General features: G+C 47.3%; 1 protein-coding gene across 2 annotated transcripts in view; it reads right to left on the bottom strand.

Moving 5' to 3' along the window:
* Positions 1 to 19768, bottom strand: part of LOC142398062 (transcription factor COE3-like) — a 209725-nt gene that overhangs the window by 50333 nt on the left and 139624 nt on the right. The gene's annotated exons all lie outside the window — the stretch shown is intronic.

The following is a 19768-nucleotide window of genomic DNA, read 5'->3' as shown; positions in this document are numbered from 1 at the left end:
TGTTTGCATTTGTCTGCATCTGCATCTGTCTGCATCTGTCTGCATCTGCATCTGTCTGCATCTGTCTGCATCTGTCTGCATCTGTCTGCATCTGTTTGCATTTGACTGCATCTGCATCCGTCTGCATCTGTCTGCATCTGTTTGCATCTGTCTGTATCTGCATCTGTCTGCCTCTGTCTGCATCTGCATCTGTCTGCATCTGTTTGCATCTGTCTGCATCTGTCTGCATCTGTTTGCATCTGTCTGCATCTGTCTGCATCTGTTTGCATCTGTCTGCATCTGTTTGCATCTGTCTGCATCTGTCTGCATCTGTTTGCATCTGTCTGCATCTGTCTGCATCTGTTTGCATCTGTTTGCATCTGTCTGCATCTGTCTGCATCTGTCTGTATCTGTTTGCATCTGTCTGCATCTGTTTGCATCTGTCTGCATCTGTCTGCATCTGTCTGTATCTGTTTGCATCTGTCTGCATCTGTCTGCATCTGCATCTGTCTGCATCTGTCTGCATCTGTCTGCATCTGTCTGCATCTGTCTGCATCTGTTTGCATCTGTTTGCATCTGTCTGGATCTGTCTGCATCTGTCTGCATCTGTTTGCATCTGTCTGCATCTGTTTGCATCTGTCTGCATCTGTCTGCATCTGTCTGCATCTGTCTGCATCTGTTTGCATCTGTCTGCATCTGTTTGCATCTGTCTGCATCTGTTTGCATCTGTTTGCATCTGTCTGGATCTGTCTGCATCTGTCTGCATCTGTTTGCATCTGTCTGCATCTGTTTGCATCTGTCTGCATCTGTCTGCATCTGTCTGCATCTGTCTGCATCTGTTTGCATCTGTCTGCATCTGTCTGCATCTGTTTGCATCTGTCTGCATCTGTTTGCATCTGTCTGCATCTGTTTGCATCTGTCTGCATCTGTCTGCATCTGTTTGCATCTGTTTGCATCTGTCTGCATCTGTCTGCATCTGTTTGCATCTGTCTGCATCTGTCTGCATCTGTTTGCATCTGTTTGCATCTGTCTGCATCTGTCTGCATCTGTTTGCATCTGTCTGCATCTGTCTGCATCTGTTTGCATCTGTTTGCATCTGTCTGCATCTGTCTGCATCTGTTTGCATCTGTCTGCATCTGTCTGCATCTGTCTGCATCTGTTTGCATCTGTCTGCATCTGTTTGCATCTGTCTGCATCTGTCTGCATCTGTCTGCATCTGTTTGCATCTGTCTGCATCTGTTTGCATCTGTCTGCATCTGTCTGCATCTGTTTGCATCTGTTTGCATCTGTCTGCATCTGTCTGCATCTGTTTGCATCTGTCTGCATCTGTTTGCATCTGTCTGCATCTGCATCTGCATTTTTGCATCTTTTGGCAGTCGGTATTTGTGTGTTTCGGTGACATTTTACAGGCTCTAAAAACTGAGTCATGATTCAACAAGGATGAAAGTCTAAACAGGAAACTAAATAAGTCACTCTGTCATTAAAACAAAAACGGTGCTTTGATGAAGGTTGGATTGTCTGCTGAGCTGAAAAACTTTCTTATTTTTACCAGTTTATCAAACTATTTCAAAATATCTGATGTGAACTGAGAGCTCATGTTGGGAAATATTAACACTTTAGTTCTTAAAGACCAAAGCTTCTTTCTGTCCTGTTTTCACCTGGAAGTGATCATATTCAGTGGCCAATGAAAGCAGCTGGATCCTGATCAAACAGATCCTGATCAAACAGATCCTGGATCAAACATATCCTGGATCAAACAGATCCTGGATCAAACAGATCCTGGATCAAACAGATCCTGGATATAACAGATCCTGGATCAAACAGATCCTGATCAAACAGATCCTGGATCAAACATATCCTGGATCAAACAGATCCTGGATCAAACAGATCCTGATCAAACAGATCCTGATGAAACATATCCTGGATCAAACAGATCCTGGATCAAACATATCCTGGATCAAACAGATCCTGGATCAAACAGATCCTGGATATAACAGATCCTGGATATAACAGATCCTGGATATAACAGATCCTGGATCAAACAGATCCTGGATCAAACAGATCCTGGATCAAACAGATCCTGGATCAAACAGATCCTGGATATAACAGATCCTGGATATAACAGATCCTGATCAAACATATCCTGGATATAACAGATCCTGGATCAAACAGATCCTGGATGAAACATATCCTGGATATAACAGATCCTGGATCAAACAGATCCTGGATCAAACATATCCTGGATCAAACAGATCCTGGATATAACAGATCCTGATCAAACAGATCCTGGATCAAACATATCCTGGATCAAACAGATCCTGGATCAAACAGATCCTGGATCAAACAGATCCTGGATATAACAGATCCTGGATATAACAGATCCTGGATATAACAGATCCTGGATCAAACAGATCCTGGATCAAACATATCCTGGATATAACAGATCCTGGATCAAACAGATCCTGGATGAAACATATCCTGGATATAACAGATCCTGGATCAAACAGATCCTGGATCAAACATATCCTGGATATAACAGATCCTGGATCTAACAGATCCTGGATATAACAGATCCTGGATCAAACAGATCCGGGATATAACAGATCCTGGATATAACAGATCCTGGATATAACAGATCCTGAATCAAACAGATCCTGGATCAAACAGATCCGGGATATAACAGATCCTGGATCTAACAGATCCTGGATCTAACGGATCCTGGATCTAACGGATCCCTTGACAGGAGGATCTCTTGTTAGCAGCTAACGCTAACCCACTAGCGCTGAGGCTGCTGCTGTTTCTCAAGTGAGACTCCAGCTCTGCTAATTCAATCCAAGCTGCCTCCTCTGAGCTTTTCTTTCCCTCCAAACAATCAGCCTTCCTCCTCCTCCTCCTCCTCCTCCTCCTCTTTCTCCTCCTCCTCCTCCTCCTCCTCCTCCTCCTCCTCTTTCTCCTCCTCCTCCTCTTCCTCCTCCTCTTTCTCTTCCTCCTCCTCCTCTGAGCTGCTGGAGAAACACCCGGAAATGAGTTCAGGGAGATACTTCTCCATAATCAAGCCCATTAATCATAAAAGGCTGTCAAATTTGACTTTGGGGACAATTTGTCAGCCGGTGTTGCCCACTCGGCTTTTGTCACCGTTGGCTCTTGTATCCTGTAAGGATGATTGACACTCCAAACGCCGGCGAGTAGAATAGCTAGTTTGCGCTAATATGCATAACCGCGGCTTTCATGAATAAGAATAAGGCGGCCGTACGGCGGCACAGAGGGGTCTCCTTCAAAGGGCCCCGCCACCGTTTGTCGCCGGCGCTCCAAATAGATGTTATTACCATTATAACAATATTTGTTTTCTTCCCCGGGAACGGGCCGCGGCGAGCTGCTAAATCGAATTTGTCGGAGCCCGTTTCAAGCGGAGAAAAAGGGGCTTTCAGGCTGCGACTGGGGTGGGGATGAGATGTGAAGGGTGACAGAGTGCTGAGGGACGCCGCCCCCGCCGCCGCCGCCTCCCCGAGAGGAAGCGGCGGCGGCGGCCTGAATCCATTACCTCTGAACGAGAGACGGATTCATTGTGGGATCCCAGAGAGACTTTTTGGGAGGATGCGGAGCAGCAGAGGATGAATGGGGGATAATGCAGCGGCGTACATACGTCCCAACTTATAAAACAAGTGAGCGGCTCCAGGGGAGCTGCTGCAATAGAATAAAAAACCCATTTAGCCTGAGAGGGGGGGGGGCCTCAGGAGCCCGATTCAGGCACCACCAGGAGATCAACTTTTTCTATCCCACACAAGGAAGAGGACGGAAACTTTCTGCTGAGCTGAATTATTATTTTAATAAATGAACAGGCAGATGAGGAAGGTTTCAGGGTCAGTCAGGACTAAAATCTGCTGTTTATAACCTGTTTATAACCTGTTTATAAACAGGTTATAAACTGTTTAACCAGTAAATAAACAGGATATAAAAATGAGATTATAACCAGACGTCAGGACGGCGGTGAGACCTCGGGAGGACGCAGACCGTGTGAAGAAGAAGAAGAAGAAGAAGAAGAAGAAGAGGAGGAGGAGGCCTCAGACGGAGGCTGAAAGAAGCTTTTAATGAACCTTGGAGCGGCCGCTCAGGCTCGCCCGCCCTGCAGATATTAAGCCCATTACTTTGTCTTATTAAAATCCGGCCGCCCTCTGACCCCAGCGCCTCATTGGCTGCCTGCAGGGCCCCGCGCTCCTCCCAGCCAATCAATACCGGCTGCCTCCCCGCTAAGAGCCGGGGTAATTGGAGAGTGGCGGCTGGCGGGGCGAACCCTGACCCCCCCCGCCCCCTCCTGCCCCTCCTGCCCACCCTGCCGCCCCCCCGCTGCCCCCCCGCCCCACACATTACAACCCACATGAAGACAGATTGCCTGATTTAGTGTAAACATATGCTGCAATTCCAGGCATCAGTGCCACTTTCTCCATCGTAATTTGTATTGATTTTCCTGCGCTGCTGCTCTGAGCGAGCCGGCCGCCGCTCTCTGCTGCTCCTCAGGAGGAGGCCAGACGGGATTCTTTAGATATTTAATCAAGTATTTATCGCCCTCTCTCTGGTTGCTGCTCTTCACCGGCTGTGAAAGTGATCAAACGCTCGGGCGGCGTCCTGCTGATCGCCACGCTCTGCTCTCAGGCGACTAAGTGACTGCCGAGAGGGGGGGGGCATGAGAGGAGACGAGGGGCGAGGAGACGAGCGAGGAGACGAGCGAGGAGACGAGCGAGGAGACGAGCGGCGAGGAGATGAGCGAGGAGACGAGAGGCAAGGAGACGAGTGGCGAGGAGACGAGCGAGGAGATGAGCGAGGAGATGAGCGAGGAGACGAGTGGCGAGGAGACGAGCGAGGAGTGAAAAGCTCCGGCGTGATTAATGATGTCAGAGACAGCCTGATCCGTCAAACGCAGCCGGAATCAGCCAAAAACAGCAGAAAGTGAAGAAGAAGAAGAAAAGAAAAAATTTGTTTAAAAGTTTAAAAAGTGCTGAAATGCAAAGATAAGAAAACTTTACGAATAAAATGAGATTTTTTCTTCTGAACCGAGTAAAAGGAACGCCAGAGGACGACAGAACGCTTCCACGCGAGGTGATAGCAGCTGAGAAAAAGACTTCAAAACGCAGCAGAAAGAGCAAAGAAATGAAAGTAAAACACGAGAACAAGACACAAAAAAGAGCAAAAACTAATAATTCAGAGTTTAAGAAAAACTACAGAAACGCTCGATAAATACGTCAATATGCAGAAAAATGATAGAAAAAATAAGAATTCAGATAAAGTGAGTTTTCATCTAAAAAATTAACAGTAAATTATATAAAAAACTGATTTAATTAAAAATATTTTATAAAATAAACAAAAATACAGAAACAAATACATTTATAATTTGTAAATAGATCATAAAGAAATTATTAAATCAATAAATAAATGTAGTTTATGTTTATTGAGTTAATTATCGCCGGTTCTGAGGACGCTGATCATCTGAACGATCAGTTACTGAGAGCCGACCCGGTTCTGCTTCCAGGTCCGAGTTTCAGCAGAACCGGACCAACATTAAAATATGTCCTCTGTGTTCTGAACCCACAGAGGTCAGAGGTCAGAGGTCAGAGGTCAGAGGTCAGGTGAGAGTGACCCCCCCTCCAGCTGTTTCCATCTCTCCTCTTCTCTCACATTTACCAGCCGGAGATGAAACCTGCCCCCTCCGGGGGGCCGGGGGGTCCCTGCTCACCTTTACCTCTCCGTCGCCGCGGTGATGGCCCGGTGGATTACACTGATCATTTGAAATAGGCAGCAGATTCCATCTCACGGCGAGCGGCGGCCTGATTGATGCAGGTCAGCGCGGCGCCGGCCCCGCCGCCGGAGGTCTGACACGCGCTGATTTCTTTTGCTGCTTGTCAAGTGGCCGCGAGGCGCCGGCCGCCGCCGAGCTGCTTATTGATCTGCTTTATATCCAGCCTTCAATCATCGCTCAGCCACCAAACACACGAAGAAGAAGAGACGCCGCGGCCGCCGTCCTCATTAACCCTCACTCGCCCGATCCGAACACGCCAATAACTCCAAATAAGTTCCATTTGCTCCTGAAAGCCGAGTTACGGTCAGATGAAAGGCGTCAGATATCTGAGCGGGAAGCAGGCAGTCAGGATGCAGTCACATAAACATCAACACGTCTCCACCAATCAGAGCTGTGGCTGTAACGTCTGTCTGATTCCAGTCATTTAAACCTGATAAACCTGAGAAATCTAACCGGACAAAAACAACTTTAAACGCTCGCAGAGTCAGCGGCGAGCCGGGCCTCGTCTAACATTAAACACTGCGTCCGTCCCACACAACACGGCTTATTTCACACCTGTTTCCTTCAGCGTTCAGTCTGTCTGATTGGACATAAAACCGCAGAGAAAAGGCAAACAGCCTGGAAAAGATTCCAAATCTAAACTTAAAAATGTCTCAAAACTGATGAGAGATGGACGACGGAAGCCTGAGCTGAACGAAGAAGAAGAAACATCTGGACCAGAGCAGGGCTGTGTTCCAAACCGCATACTACCCCTACTACTCATACTACTCCTACTACTCCTACTAACTTTAACTTTTTTTAAGTTCCCGGATGCATACTAGATTCTCTGAAATGTTGGGTATGCATCATGAGGTTACTACTCATACTCAAACTACCCAAGATGCAACGTAACGTGACGTCGCCGATCGTCATTTCCTGTCAAAACGGCAGTTTCAAGCTAGCTACAACGAGGGTAGGTTCACTTCCTGTTTTCAAAACAAAAGCACCAATTGTATGGTAATGGCTTTCCCTATGATAAAAGGCAACGGGTATTTTATTTTGGGAAAATAACCGGAAGTGCGTTAGCTCACTGCGGCTAGCTTTAGTAGCGCCGAATTCATGGGAACAAAATTGTAAACAGCCGGTATTTTGTCAGGTTTTCAACACGTTGGGGATCTAAACGACTACAGTATGCAGTGTGCAGTGTGCAGTGTGCAGTATGCAGTATGCAGTATGCAGTATGCAGTGTGCAGTGTGCAGTGTGCAGTGTGCAGTGTGCAGTGTGCAGTATGCAGTATGCAGTATGCAGTGTGCAGTATGCAGTGTGCAGTGTGCAGTGTGCAGTATGCAGTATGCAGTATGCAGTGTACAGTATGCAGTGTGCAGTGTGCAGTATGCAGTGTGCAGTGTGCAGTGTGCAGTATGCAGTATGCAGTATGCAGTATGTAGTATGCAGTGTGCAGTGTGCAGTGTGCAGTGTGCAGTGTGCAGTATGCAGTATGCAGTGTGCAGTATGCAGTGTGCAGTGTGCAGTGTGCAGTATGTAGTATGCTATACGCAGTATGCAGTATGCAGTATGCAGTATGTAGTATGCAGTATGTAGTATTTAGTATGCAGTATGCAGTATGCAGTATGCAGTATGTAGTACGCAGTATGCAGTATGCAGTATGTAGTATGTAGTATGGAAATATGAAGTATGTAGTATGTAGTATGTAGTATGCAGTATGCAGTATGTAGTATGTAGTATGTAGTATGCAGTATGTAGTATGTAGTATGTAGTATGGAAATATGGAAGTATGTAGTATGTAATATGCATCGATCAATCGAAGGTTTCTGCTGTAAACTCAGAACTTTAGTTCACATTTTTCAGACCGAAGCAACGAGTCGGTCGGCTTTGAGTCTGAAGTTAATTTTAAAAAGTTCCAGAAGCGTCCTGTGGTTGAAACCGTGGGGACTAGCTTCAGCGGCGGATGGAGACACCTTTGTGGGTGACACAGATCTCAGCTCAGGTGAGGCTGAAGCTTAAGGTAGCGCCCACTCTTCTTCTGCCTCCTCCTCTGAGGGCAACAAACGCCCAGATCCAGCCTGCTAATCAGCGAATAATTACCTCCTGTGATGAGGGCGCCGCGGCCGACGGGAACACGAGTGCCTCAAAGAAATAGGCCCCCCACCTGAGCAGTTATTATTTTCTGAGAATGCGCCCGCAGAAACGGCTAATTACCCGACATTAGCTCCCTAAGTGGAGCGGCGCTCTTTGAGATGGAATGTGTCTCTGCTGAGAGTCGAGGAATCCCCCCGGCGGACAGCACACTTCTGCCGCCGTCTAATAAAAGACGACACGAGCCGAGACCAGAGCGGAGGACGCCGCCTTCACGGCTCGCCGGGAGGTCAGAGGTCAGAGGTCAAAGAAATCCTGCTTCTGACCGTCAGACTCCTGGAGGAGCCGATGTTTCACACCTGCTGAGAACTGATGGAAAACTTTGTTCCATCAGGTCAGCGTGAAGCAAACAGGAAGTTCAGCTCAGGAGTACGAACAGATCGCTGTTCTGCTTCTGGGACGCCAGCTGCTGAACGATGAAGTTAAACGATGAAGCTGAACGATGAAGCTGAACGATGAAGCTGAACGATGAAGCTAAACGATGAAGCTAAATGATGAAGTTAAACGATGAAGCTGAACGATGAAGCTGAACGATGAAGCTGAACGATGAAGCTGAACGATGAAGCTGAACGATGAAGCTAAACGATGAAGCTGAACGATGAAGCTAAACGATGAAGCTGAACGATGAAGCTAAACGATGAAGCTAAACGATGAAGCTAAACGATGAAGCTAAACGATGAAGCTGAACGATGAAGCTAAACGATGAAGCTGAACGATGAAGCTGAACGATGAAGCTGAACGATGAAGCTAAACGATGAAGCTGAACGATGAAGCTAAACGATGAAGCTGAACGATGAAGCTGAACGATGAAGCTGAACGATGAAGCTGAACGATGAAGCTGAACGATGAAGCTGAACGATGAAGCTGAACGATGAAGTTAAACGATGAAGCTGAACGATGAAGCTGAACGATGAAGCTGAACGATGAAGCTAAACGATGAAGCTGAACGATGAAGCTGAACGATGAAGCTGAACGATGAAGCTGAACGATGAAGTTAAACGATGAAGCTAAACGATGAAGCTGAACGATGAAGCTGAACGATGAAGCTAAACGATGAAGCTGAACGATGAAGCTGAACGATGAAGCTGAACGATGAAGCTAAACGATGAAGCTAAACGATGAAGCTAAACGATGAAGCTGAACGATGAAGCTGAACGATGAAGCTAAACGATGAAGCTGAACGATGAAGCTAAACGATGAAGCTGAACGATGAAGCTGAACGATGAAGCTAAACGATGAAGCTGAACGATGAAGCTGAACGATGAAGCTGAACGATGAAGCTGAACGATGAAGCTAAACGATGAAGCTGAACGATGAAGCTGAACGATGAAGCTGAACGATGAAGCTAAACGATGAAGCTAAACGATGAAGCTGAACGATGAAGCTGAACGATGAAGCTGAACGATGAAGCTAAACGATGAAGCTGAACGATGAAGCTAAACGATGAAGCTGAACGATGAAGCTGAACGATGAAGCTAAACGATGAAGCTGAACGATGAAGCTAAACGATGAAGCTGAACGATGAATCTAAACGATGAAGCTAAACGATGAAGCTAAACGATGAAGCTGAACGATGAAGCTGAACGATGAAGCTGAACGATGAAGCTGAACGATGAAGCTAAACGATGAAGCTAAACGATGAAGCTGAACGATGAAGCTGAACGATGAAGCTGAACGATGAAGCTAAACGATGAAGCTGAACGATGAAGCTAAACGATGAAGCTGAACGATGAAGCTAAACGATGAAGCTGAACGATGAAGCTGAACGATGAAGCTAAACGATGAAGCTGAACGATGAAGCTAAACGATGAAGCTGAACGATGAAGCTAAACGATGAAGCTAAACGATGAAGCTAAACGATGAAGCTGAACGATGAAGCTGAACGATGAAGCTAAACGATGAAGCTAAACGATGAAGCTGAACGATGAAGCTAAACGATGAAGCTGAACGATGAAGCTGAACTCTGCTAAACTCGGCTGAACAACTCGGCTAAATTCAGCTGTCATGTGACTTATCTCCACGGTGATGAAACAGCCAGCAAAGCGAACATTGAGGGAAATAATGCAGAAGGTAGCGTGGTCATGTTAGCCGTTTGTTTTCAGTGAGTGGAGAACAGAAACAGGAAGTAAACGTCTAAAATGCACCGGCTGGTCGGCGCCATGAAGCCGAGGAGGAAGCAGCAGTCACTGCTCCGACTTTAACGATGAATCAACCTCATATTTAAAGGTTAAACAGCTACTTTAGCTCCTAAAATCACTGGAACACTTCCAGAACCGGTTCAAATCTCTCCTGCGTCTGGACTGCAGTGCATCCTGGGATACCAGGCTGTCACTCAGGTCACCCCCAGATGCATCCTGGGTCAAATGGGCGGAGCCACAACACATCCTTGTATTTGTTACGTGCCACAGATCTAATAATTCCATCAAAATGTTACAAAAAATCTCCAAAAAATTTAATTATTTTGACAAAAATTCAGTATAAAAAGTTTCCAATTTTTATTTCTTCAACTTTCTTCAAAGCTTCCTGCTCAGAACTGATCAGAACGCCACGAACAGGAAGTCTCGCTTTGCCTTCATTCGTGTCACCTCGCCGGCGGTCGGCGTCTGAGCCGCCTGTCAATCACAGTTTAAAGTCCATGAAATGTCTGTGAGCATCGATTTCAGCCGGCGAGCGTCGGGGGAGGAGACAGGGAGACGGGGGAGGAGACGAGGAGACGGGGGAGGAGACGAGGAGACGGGGGAGGAGACGAGGAGACGGGGAGACGGGGGAGGAGACGAGGGAGGAGACGAGGAGACGAGGAGACGGGGGAGGAGACGGGGAGACGGGGGAGGAGACGGGGAGACGGGGGAGGAGACGAGGAGACGGGGGAGGAGACGAGGAGACGGGGGAGGAGACGGGGGAGGAGACGGGGGAGGAGGGCGTCAGTGACTCTGATTGATCACGTGACTCGCTCTGGATTTCGCTGCTTCGACACCTCGTGAAGCTGCAGGTGTGACATCACTGCTGACATCAGCTTCCTTTGAACATCTGCTGCGGTTTCATTCGTCAGACAGATGTGAGCCCTCATCAGGGTTTAGGGTGCGACACGCCGGGGAGGAGGAGGAGGGCGGGGCGAGAGAAACAGACGCCTTTATGGTCTGAGAGCTTCGACGTGGAAATAAATCCGAACAAGAAGCCGGGACATGAAGCCCCATCAGGTTCTGATCCGCTGTAAACTGCAGCCCTGAGTTCTGTCTGTCAGGCTCTGAAACAACATCCCACTGAGGCTCATCTGGGATAAAACACCTGAAACATTCACATTTCTGAAGTATAACTCGTCTTATTCTTTGTTTTTCAGCCTGAGACGTGTTGCTGTTGGTTGTTCTTACAGTTTTTAATATTCAGCGATGTGTTTCAGCTTTGTTCTAACGTGCTTTATGAATAAAGTTGGGAGTGAAGACAGAACGCCACCTCGGCTGGAGCCCTGAAAGCCAGCGATGAGCTTTGTTTTTGTCAGCTGCTGTAAGCTGATCCTCAGCCAGCTTCCTGTAATTGCCTCCATGTGTTACTCTGACAGTAATTAAACAATAAAAATTCAGGAGTCAATTAGTGAGCGCTGCTTCAGATGTGCGGGGGGGCGGAGGGGGGAGGGGGAGGTTACGGGGAGGCGGCGGCAGCCTCCACCTCTTCTTCTTCTTCTGCAGCGTTAACGCCGCGGAACGAGGAAACCTGCTTCTGTCTATCAGCTGGAGAAAATAACTTCCAGGCAAACCTCTGAATCACACGGTCACACAGACGCCCTGATTGGACAGTTCTGGTGATGTCATCGTGCCTGATCAGGTGATGCTCTGGCAGCTCGCCGGCTTTATCATCAGATCGATCACATACCTTTAATCATGGCTGATGGATCGACTCATACGATCGGTTAATGTAACGTTCAGCCAGAGGCCCGGAACCAGAACCGGACTGAAGGATTCTGGAGCCGCAACATTTGACCTCTGACCTTTAGCTTCCCAAACACCGGAGGGAGAGGACTAGGGATGGGAATTGCTAAGATTTTTTTACGATTCCAATTCCATTTTGGATTCTGCTTAACGATTCGGTTCTTTATCGGTTCCCTTATCGATTCTTATTTGGAGAAAAAGGACAACAAACCGGTCGATTAGCATCAACTTTGTTTAGTTTAGAAGTAACACGAGTCATGACCTCACAAACCCAACAACGGTGAGGTCCACATTGGTCTATCCTGGCCTGGGTAATTTAACTCTTCCTGCTCTGGTGAAAGGAGAAGCTGGAGGTAGAGGTGAACTGGGGGTAGCACCACCAGCCTCTGGCTCTGAGCCAGTCAGGCTCTGTCTCTCATGATTTCATCTAAATGTAATGCCTGAGAAGGCATTCATTTAACCTTAACCGTTACTAACAGCAGCTTTTACAATCAGGCAAATGCTGCTAACATGATAGGCAGTGTTTGTTAGTTAGTTAGTTACCTGCAGTGTTAGCCGAGGACATGCTAACGTTGCTAACGTTGCTGGGTTCAGATTCACCGACGTTAATCATTCATTCATAGTTATTGCATGTTGGTAGTATTTCCTCCCTTTGGTGAAATATTCACTTTGCAAGTTGCCCTGTTGTCGTCTTTTTTAGGGATGTGTAATCAAACTTTCGAGCGTTTGTACCGCTTGGGCGCCATGTTTACTGTTGGCTGCTGGCTGCGCTGGACTCGCCACGCAACGCTGCGTGGTGACGTCATTCGCGCCCACTGGAATCGATAAGCCAAACGATTCCAAGGAATTCAAACACCGGGAACCGGTTTTCCATTCCCATCTCTAGAGAGGACGCCCCTAAATCAGCTCAGAGCCGAGCTTCAGCTCCATTAACGCTGAATCAAGTGGAGGAGAAATCCTTTCTGGACGTCTCAGTGACGTCCCCGGGGGGCCGAAGGGGCCACACAGGAGCACCCCGACGATAAAAACAGCGCCGAGCGGGACAGACGAAGCTGAGAACATTTACTGAAATGTGTCAGAACTGCTGTGAAACAAACCCAAAGGAGAACATAAAGAACATAAAGAACATAAAGAACATGAAGAACATGAAGAACATGAAGAACATGAAGAACCGGATCACATCCGTTTGCTTTAGAGATAAAAACTGAATCGACTTCAATTAAATGTACAAAAACATTTCAGAAAAAGGTCTAAAAAACGCTCCAAACCGACAGAAACCGGCGGCCGTTTGGTCCGTGAGTTACCGGCCGCTGAGCAGATCTGCATTACATTACATCACATTACGGTCATTCTGCAGACGCTTTCATCCAAAGCGACTTACAATCAGTGGGTTCCACATCGGTAGGCGAAAGAACTTCAGCTCACAAGAAATCAGAAGTGCATTTCCTTCCAAAACCAAACAGCTGAGAGCAGAACTAGTGCAGAGTAAGTGCGATAAGTTAGGTACCGAGACACATGGGAAGATAATTTAGGAATCAAATAAGTGCGTATCTAAACTGCAGTCCGGTTCCGGTTCTGCTCCGGTTCTGCTCCGGTTCTGCTCCGGTTCTGTTCTGGTTCTGTTCTGGTTCTGTTCCGGTTCTGTTCCGGTTCTGCTCCGGTTCTGGTTCTGTGGGCCCAGCTGAGGTAAACGTGAGGAATCTGTCGGCTTTAACCATCTGCCTCCTCTCACCTGAACCTCTCTGTTATCTCAGCTTCCTCTCCTCCTGTCATCTGAATCTGACTTCATCATCTCAGCTCCCCCATCCTCCCCCTCCTCCCCTCCTCCACCCTCCTCCTCCATCCTCCCCTCCTCCCCCCTCCTCCCCTCCTCCCCCCTCCTCCCCCCTCCTCCCCCATCCTCCCCTCCTCCCCCATCCTCCCCTCCTCCCCCTCTCTGGGGCTGAGGTCCCCAGGTGGAGCTGCAGGAGGAGGAGGAGGCTGAAATTAATGAGGGGAGCCTGGAGGTATTGACTTTCCTGGGAAAACACAGCTCTCTAAAAATCAGTGGCTGAGCGCCGCAATAACTCAGCACCCATCGATCCTCCCCCGTCCTCCCCCCGCAGGCCGCATCGATCCGTGCATTACAAGCTCTGAGGCGGCCGGCGTTGACCCGGCAGCACCGCCCGGCTCCTCCGGCACCACAGCCGAGAGGAGGCTGAAACCCGAAGCTGAAACCTGCAGGACAGCAGCACAACCAGGCAGGAAAATGATTTAAAACAATAAAACACAAAACAAAGCTGCTTTAAAATGGAAACTTTAACCAATCAGGTCCAGATCTCGCTGATTATTCAGTTTTTCACTTCATCAGGTCCAGATCTCGCTGATTATTCACAGTTATTCACTTCATCAGGTCCAGATCTCGCTGATTATTCACAGTTATTCACTTCATCAGGTCCAGATCTCGCTGATTATTCACAGTTATTCACTTCATCAGGTCCAGATCTCGCTGATTATTCACAGTTATTCACTTCATCAGGTCCAGATCTCGCTGATTATTCACAGTTTTTTACTTCATCAGGTCCAGATCTCGCTGATTATTCAGAGTTTTCACTTCATCAGGTCCAGATCTCACTGATTATTCACAGTTATTCACTTCATCAGGTCCAGATCTCGCTGATTATTCACAGTTATTCACTTCATCAGGTCCAGATCTCGCTGATTATTCACAGTTTTTCACTTCATCAGGTCCAGATCTCGCTGATTATTCAGTTTTTATCTTCATCAGGTCCAGATCTCGCTGATTATTCACAGTTTTCACTTCATCAGGTCCAGATCTCGCTGATTATTCAGTTTTTCACTTCATCAGGTCCAGATCTCGCTGATTATTCAGTTTTTCACTTCATCAGGTCCAGATCTCGCTGTTTATTCACAGTTTTCACTTCATCAGGTCCAGATCTCGCTGATTATTCAGTTATTCACTTCATCAGGTCCAGATCTCGCTGATTATTCAGTTTTTATCTTCATCAGGTCCAGATCTCGCTGATTATTCAGTTTTTCACTTCATCAGGTCCAGATCTCGCTGATTATTCAGTTTTCACTTCATCAGGTCCAGATCTCGCTGTTTATTCACAGTTTTCACTTCATCAGGTCCAGATCTCGCTGTTTATTCAGAGTTTTTCAGCGTTTTAGAGACACAAACTGCTGATAAATCACAGCAGATGAAGCGTTTCCAGCCTGAGACGGTGGATAAAACCAGTCAGCTGTAAGCGCTGATCAGAGAGCGGCAGGATGAATCTGTTTAACTCTCAGGCTTCTTGGCATTCAGCGCAGCGTTTCTCGCCTTCGGCCAGTTTTTCACAGCGAAGCCGCCGGATCAAATCCTCAAGCTGCTCTAAGCCGCCGGGAGGAAGAGAGTCGGGAGTCTGGGAAGCTCTCGGATCTCACTGCTCGTCACTTCACCTTCATCTGCACCTGAGAGGCGGCGGGGGAGGGCGGGGGCAGCACTAACTGCCCCCGCCCTCCCCAGGCTGGAATGCTCACAGGGGAGGGGATACTGCGCTCTGATTGGCTGCTCGAACAGAACCCGACAGAACCCAACAGAACCCAACAGAACCGTGGAACATATCGACCTAAAAATCCTTCTCAATGGCCACCGAAAAGTAATCTAAAGCCTCGTTACCACTATGCAGTCCGGTACGGGCCGGTACGGGTCGGTACGGGCCGGTACGGGTCGGTCCGGTACGGGCCGGTACGGGCCGGTACGGGCCGGTACGGGTCGGTCCGGTACGGGACGGTAAGGTACAGTCCGGTACAGTTCGGCTCGGTACAGTCCGGTACAGTTCGGTCCGGTACAGTCCGGTACAGTCTGGTACGGGTTGGTACGGTACAGTACAGTCCGGTACGGGTCGGTACAGTCCGGTACGGGTCGGTACGGCTCGGTACAGTCCGGTACGGGTTGGTTCGGAACAGTACGGTACAGTCCGGTACGGGTCGGTACAGTCCGGTACGGGTTGGTACGGTACAGTACAGTCCGGTACGGGTTGGTTCGGAACAGTACGGTACAGTCCGGTACGGGTTGGTTCGGAACAGTACAGTCCGGTACGGGTTGGTTCGGAACAGTACGGTACAGTCCGGTACGGGTCGGTACAGTCCGGTACGGGTTGGTACGGTACAGTACAGTCCGGTACGGGTTGGTTCGGAACAGTACGGTACAGTCCGGTACGGGTCGGTACGGTACAGTACAGTCCGGTACGGGTTGGTTCGGAACAGTACGGTACAGTCCGGTACGGGTCGGTACAGTCCGGTACGGGTCGGTATGGTACAGTACAGTCCGGTACGGGTTGGTTCGGAACAGTACAGTACAGTCCGGTACGGGTCGGTACGGAACAGTACGGTACAGTCCGGTACGGGTCGGTACAGTCCGGTACGGGTTGGTACGGTACAGTACAGTCCGGTACGGGTTGGTTCGGAACAGTACGGTACAGTCCGGTACGGGTCGGTACGGTACAGTACAGTCCGGTACGGGTTGGTTCGGAACAGTACAGTACAGTCCGGTACGGGTTGGTTCGGAACAGTACGGTACAGTCCGGTACGGGTCGGTACGGTACAGTACAGTCCGGTACGGGTTGGTTCGGAACAGTACAGTACAGTCCGGTACGGGTCGGTACAGTCCGGTACGGGTCGGTACGGAACAGTACGGTACAGTCCGGTACGGGTTGGTTCGGAACAGTACAGTCCGGTACGGGTCGGTACAGTCTGGTACGGCTCGGTACAGTCCGGTACGGGTCGGTACGGCTCGGTACAGTCCGGTACGGCTCGGTACGGCTCGGTACAGTCTGGTACGGCTCGGTACAGTCCGGTACGGGTCGGTACGGCTCGGTACAGTCCGGTACGGGTCGGTACGGAGCCCAGTCACCTGCTAACTTTTACGTCTCGTTCTTTAGGTTTGGAACATAAATCAACGAGTTAATCTACAGCTTCACCTTCGGGCTCAGCTCAGACCCCTCAAAGACCGGTTCTGGACTCAGAACTTGCAGTTCTGGACGTGATTCTGGACTTATGTGGACGGACTCGTGACTCTGGATGTATCTGAGGACTTCAAACTGAGTCCCAGGTGACGTCAGCTGAAGGTTGAGACAAACTGGAAAGAGCTGTTCCTGTCAAACAGCATGAGAATGTTTATGAGCTGAATGGGGATAGCTGACCAGGCTAAAAAAGCTGAAAATAGTTCAAGTTTAGCAGTAAAAACTGTTGCTGAGGTGTTGGTTGAAGGAATTTTGTGATTTTTTTTGTGTACTACCAAACTTAACATTGGAGTTAGTCAGAGAATTTGAGAGGTTGGTCTCGGTTCAAGGCTCATAGCTGAAATTCTGTAAATGTGAGCTCTTTAGTAGTTACATCGGCTGAAAGAGGACAATGTTTCCTACATTTTAAGGTATAATTTGTTTCTCTAAGTTAAACTGTATGAAAGTTAGAGGAATTTGTTTGAAAAAAACTGAAAGATTTGAAACTTATCAGCACGCACTCAACTGTGTGCTCATTCATAAAAATCAAGAAGGAGAAAAATGTTCATGTTTTTTAAACTGTCATATTTCAAAATTGGCTGAAGATTTGAAAAAGCTGAAACAATTGGTAATAGCTGAATGTCTTGTGACCCATTTAAAGTTTGAATGGTGTCTCTGGCTGAAAGCATGCAGGAGTAGTTAGGTTGGAAAGAGGAAGATGATTTGGAAGAGCTGAAAGCAGTTTCCATTCATTTGAATGACGGGAAAATTTGAATAAAAGTTGAATATCTTAAAAAGTGTAAAAGTTAAAAACACCAAAAATGATAGTTGGAATCTGCTGACAGAGCTGAACGTTTTGATACCAAAATTGTAGAAACAGCTGAAAGCATGCAGGCGTAGTTAGGTGCCGAAAACTGGCGGAATAATAAAGAAAAACGGAAACTTCATAGTGAGAATGCCTTAAAGCGTTCGTCTGCAGGCTCACAGATCTGATCAGAAACTGGGAGACAGCCGTGAAAATGCTGCTTTATCTTCCTGTAACTTCCTGTCCTGCTGCCGACATGCGGCGGACGCCGTGTGAACACGCCGCGCGAACACGCCGTGTGACCTCCTGCCGGCCCGCCGTGTTTCTGAGCAGCAGAACATCCTCCGGCAGCAGCTCTATTCACAGCCTGAAAGCAAAGCTCTCAGCTCCCGTCACTCGTATCTGGAAGTGGAATCTCAGATTAGCATTTGCTAAAGGAGGGCGGCTCCATTGTGAGCGTCCACGGCGCCGCCGCCATCAGAGGAGGCGCCGCCAAACAAAGAGGACAAACTGGTGTTTAACAGAAAGCCCGGACGGCCCGACGCAGTGACATTTACTTATCACTCTAAACAGCCGTCCATCTGACCTTTCTGCTACTTTGAATGACATCTGGATATTCTGACGCCTCATCGCGGCGGTAAAAGCAGCGATGAGAGCGGCAGATACGGAGGCTGCGGACGGCTGACAAAGAGGCTGGAGGGCGAGCGGCGAGCGGCGAGCGGAGCAGGACGGGACTCCCGGGAGGATGTTTACTTCAGCTCCGAGGAAACAGTTTCCAGCCGAGGACTAAACCCCACAAACAGCTGGGAGGAAACCCTTCAAAATAAAAGCTCAACCTCCCAGATCCGTCAGGGAGACGGAACTTTCACATGTTTCCGTGTTCTGCTTCAGGGGAAATTCCTCTGAAAGGTGCTCTGCAAATTATTTGGTTCTTACCAAGAAAAAAAAACCTTACATTTAGAAGTGCTAGATATTTTTTCTTGTTTTAAGAATTAATTTCTTATTTTAAGTCTTCAACTTAACAGTATAATCTTATATCAAGCAAAACTTTACTTTTTTTGTCTCAAACAGGCAGAGAATCATAAAACGAGACAGTTAACACTTAAAATAAGATGTGTTACGTTTCTCCTCCAAAGTCTCATCAAAATAAATCTTGTTTTAAGGTTCAATAACAAGCTCAACATGCACACAGAAAATATCTGAAAACACACTTTACTCCTTGGATTTTAAGCATATGACAAATGTTTGTTCATAAAACTGCCTTTGTTCAATCTAGAAACAAGACTCCTACAATCTGAATTTAAGAAATCTTGCCACGTCACATGATCTGGCTGCATGGACAGATTTTTTCACTTGTTCTGAGTACCTTTACCCTTAGTTTTAGTGTTTTTATCTTGTTTGAAGACTCCTATTTTTTGCAGTGTGGGAGAATCTGCATGTTTAGGAGGAGAAACTGAGCAGAAGGCGACGGAAAGATAAAAAACTTTCATGTTGGAAGGCTGTAAATAAAGCAGGAAGAGTGATTATCTCAGGAGCTTTCTGTCAGATACAGATAAAGGCTGAAACTCTTCAAACTTCACACGTTCTTTTATGTTTTAAAACACATGAAACCAGCTCAGCAGCAGCACCTATTTCACCTTTAATCACCTTTCATCTCAAAGCATTTGAGAATGAACCAGTTATCAGAATATTTCTCTCCATGTTTACACGGCTGCCTTTTGAATCCATGAACTCGTGTTCTTTATTTGTTTTTCTGCCTTTAAAATGTCGACTTTTGGATCCTGAAAGCTAAAATCATTTGTGTTCCCTCTGCACTGGAAAAAATCAAAGTCTTACCAAGTATATTTGTCTCAATTTCTAGTGAAAAAATATCTCATTACACTTAATATCAGACACAACTGCCTAACAAGCACCATTTCAGCCAGATATAGGGACTTGTTTGAAGACAATACATCTGGAATATCTTGTTAAATGAAAAAGTCTTGAAAACAAATTGTTTTGAGTCACATATCATATGAAACAAGCTTTTTTTTACATTTGAAGAGGTTTTTAAGCTAATTTCAAGATCACTTTGAACTCAAAAGTCCTAAATATCACATTTTATTTCAAGAAATCTGGACAAGCCGATTTTCACTAGTTCCATTGGCA

This window comes from Odontesthes bonariensis, chromosome 13, assembly GCF_027942865.1.
Source record: "Odontesthes bonariensis isolate fOdoBon6 chromosome 13, fOdoBon6.hap1, whole genome shotgun sequence".
NCBI lineage: Eukaryota > Metazoa > Chordata > Actinopteri > Atheriniformes > Atherinopsidae > Odontesthes > Odontesthes bonariensis.
Note: the sequence above shows the minus strand (reverse complement) of the source record. Positions and strands in the feature narration are given on the sequence as shown.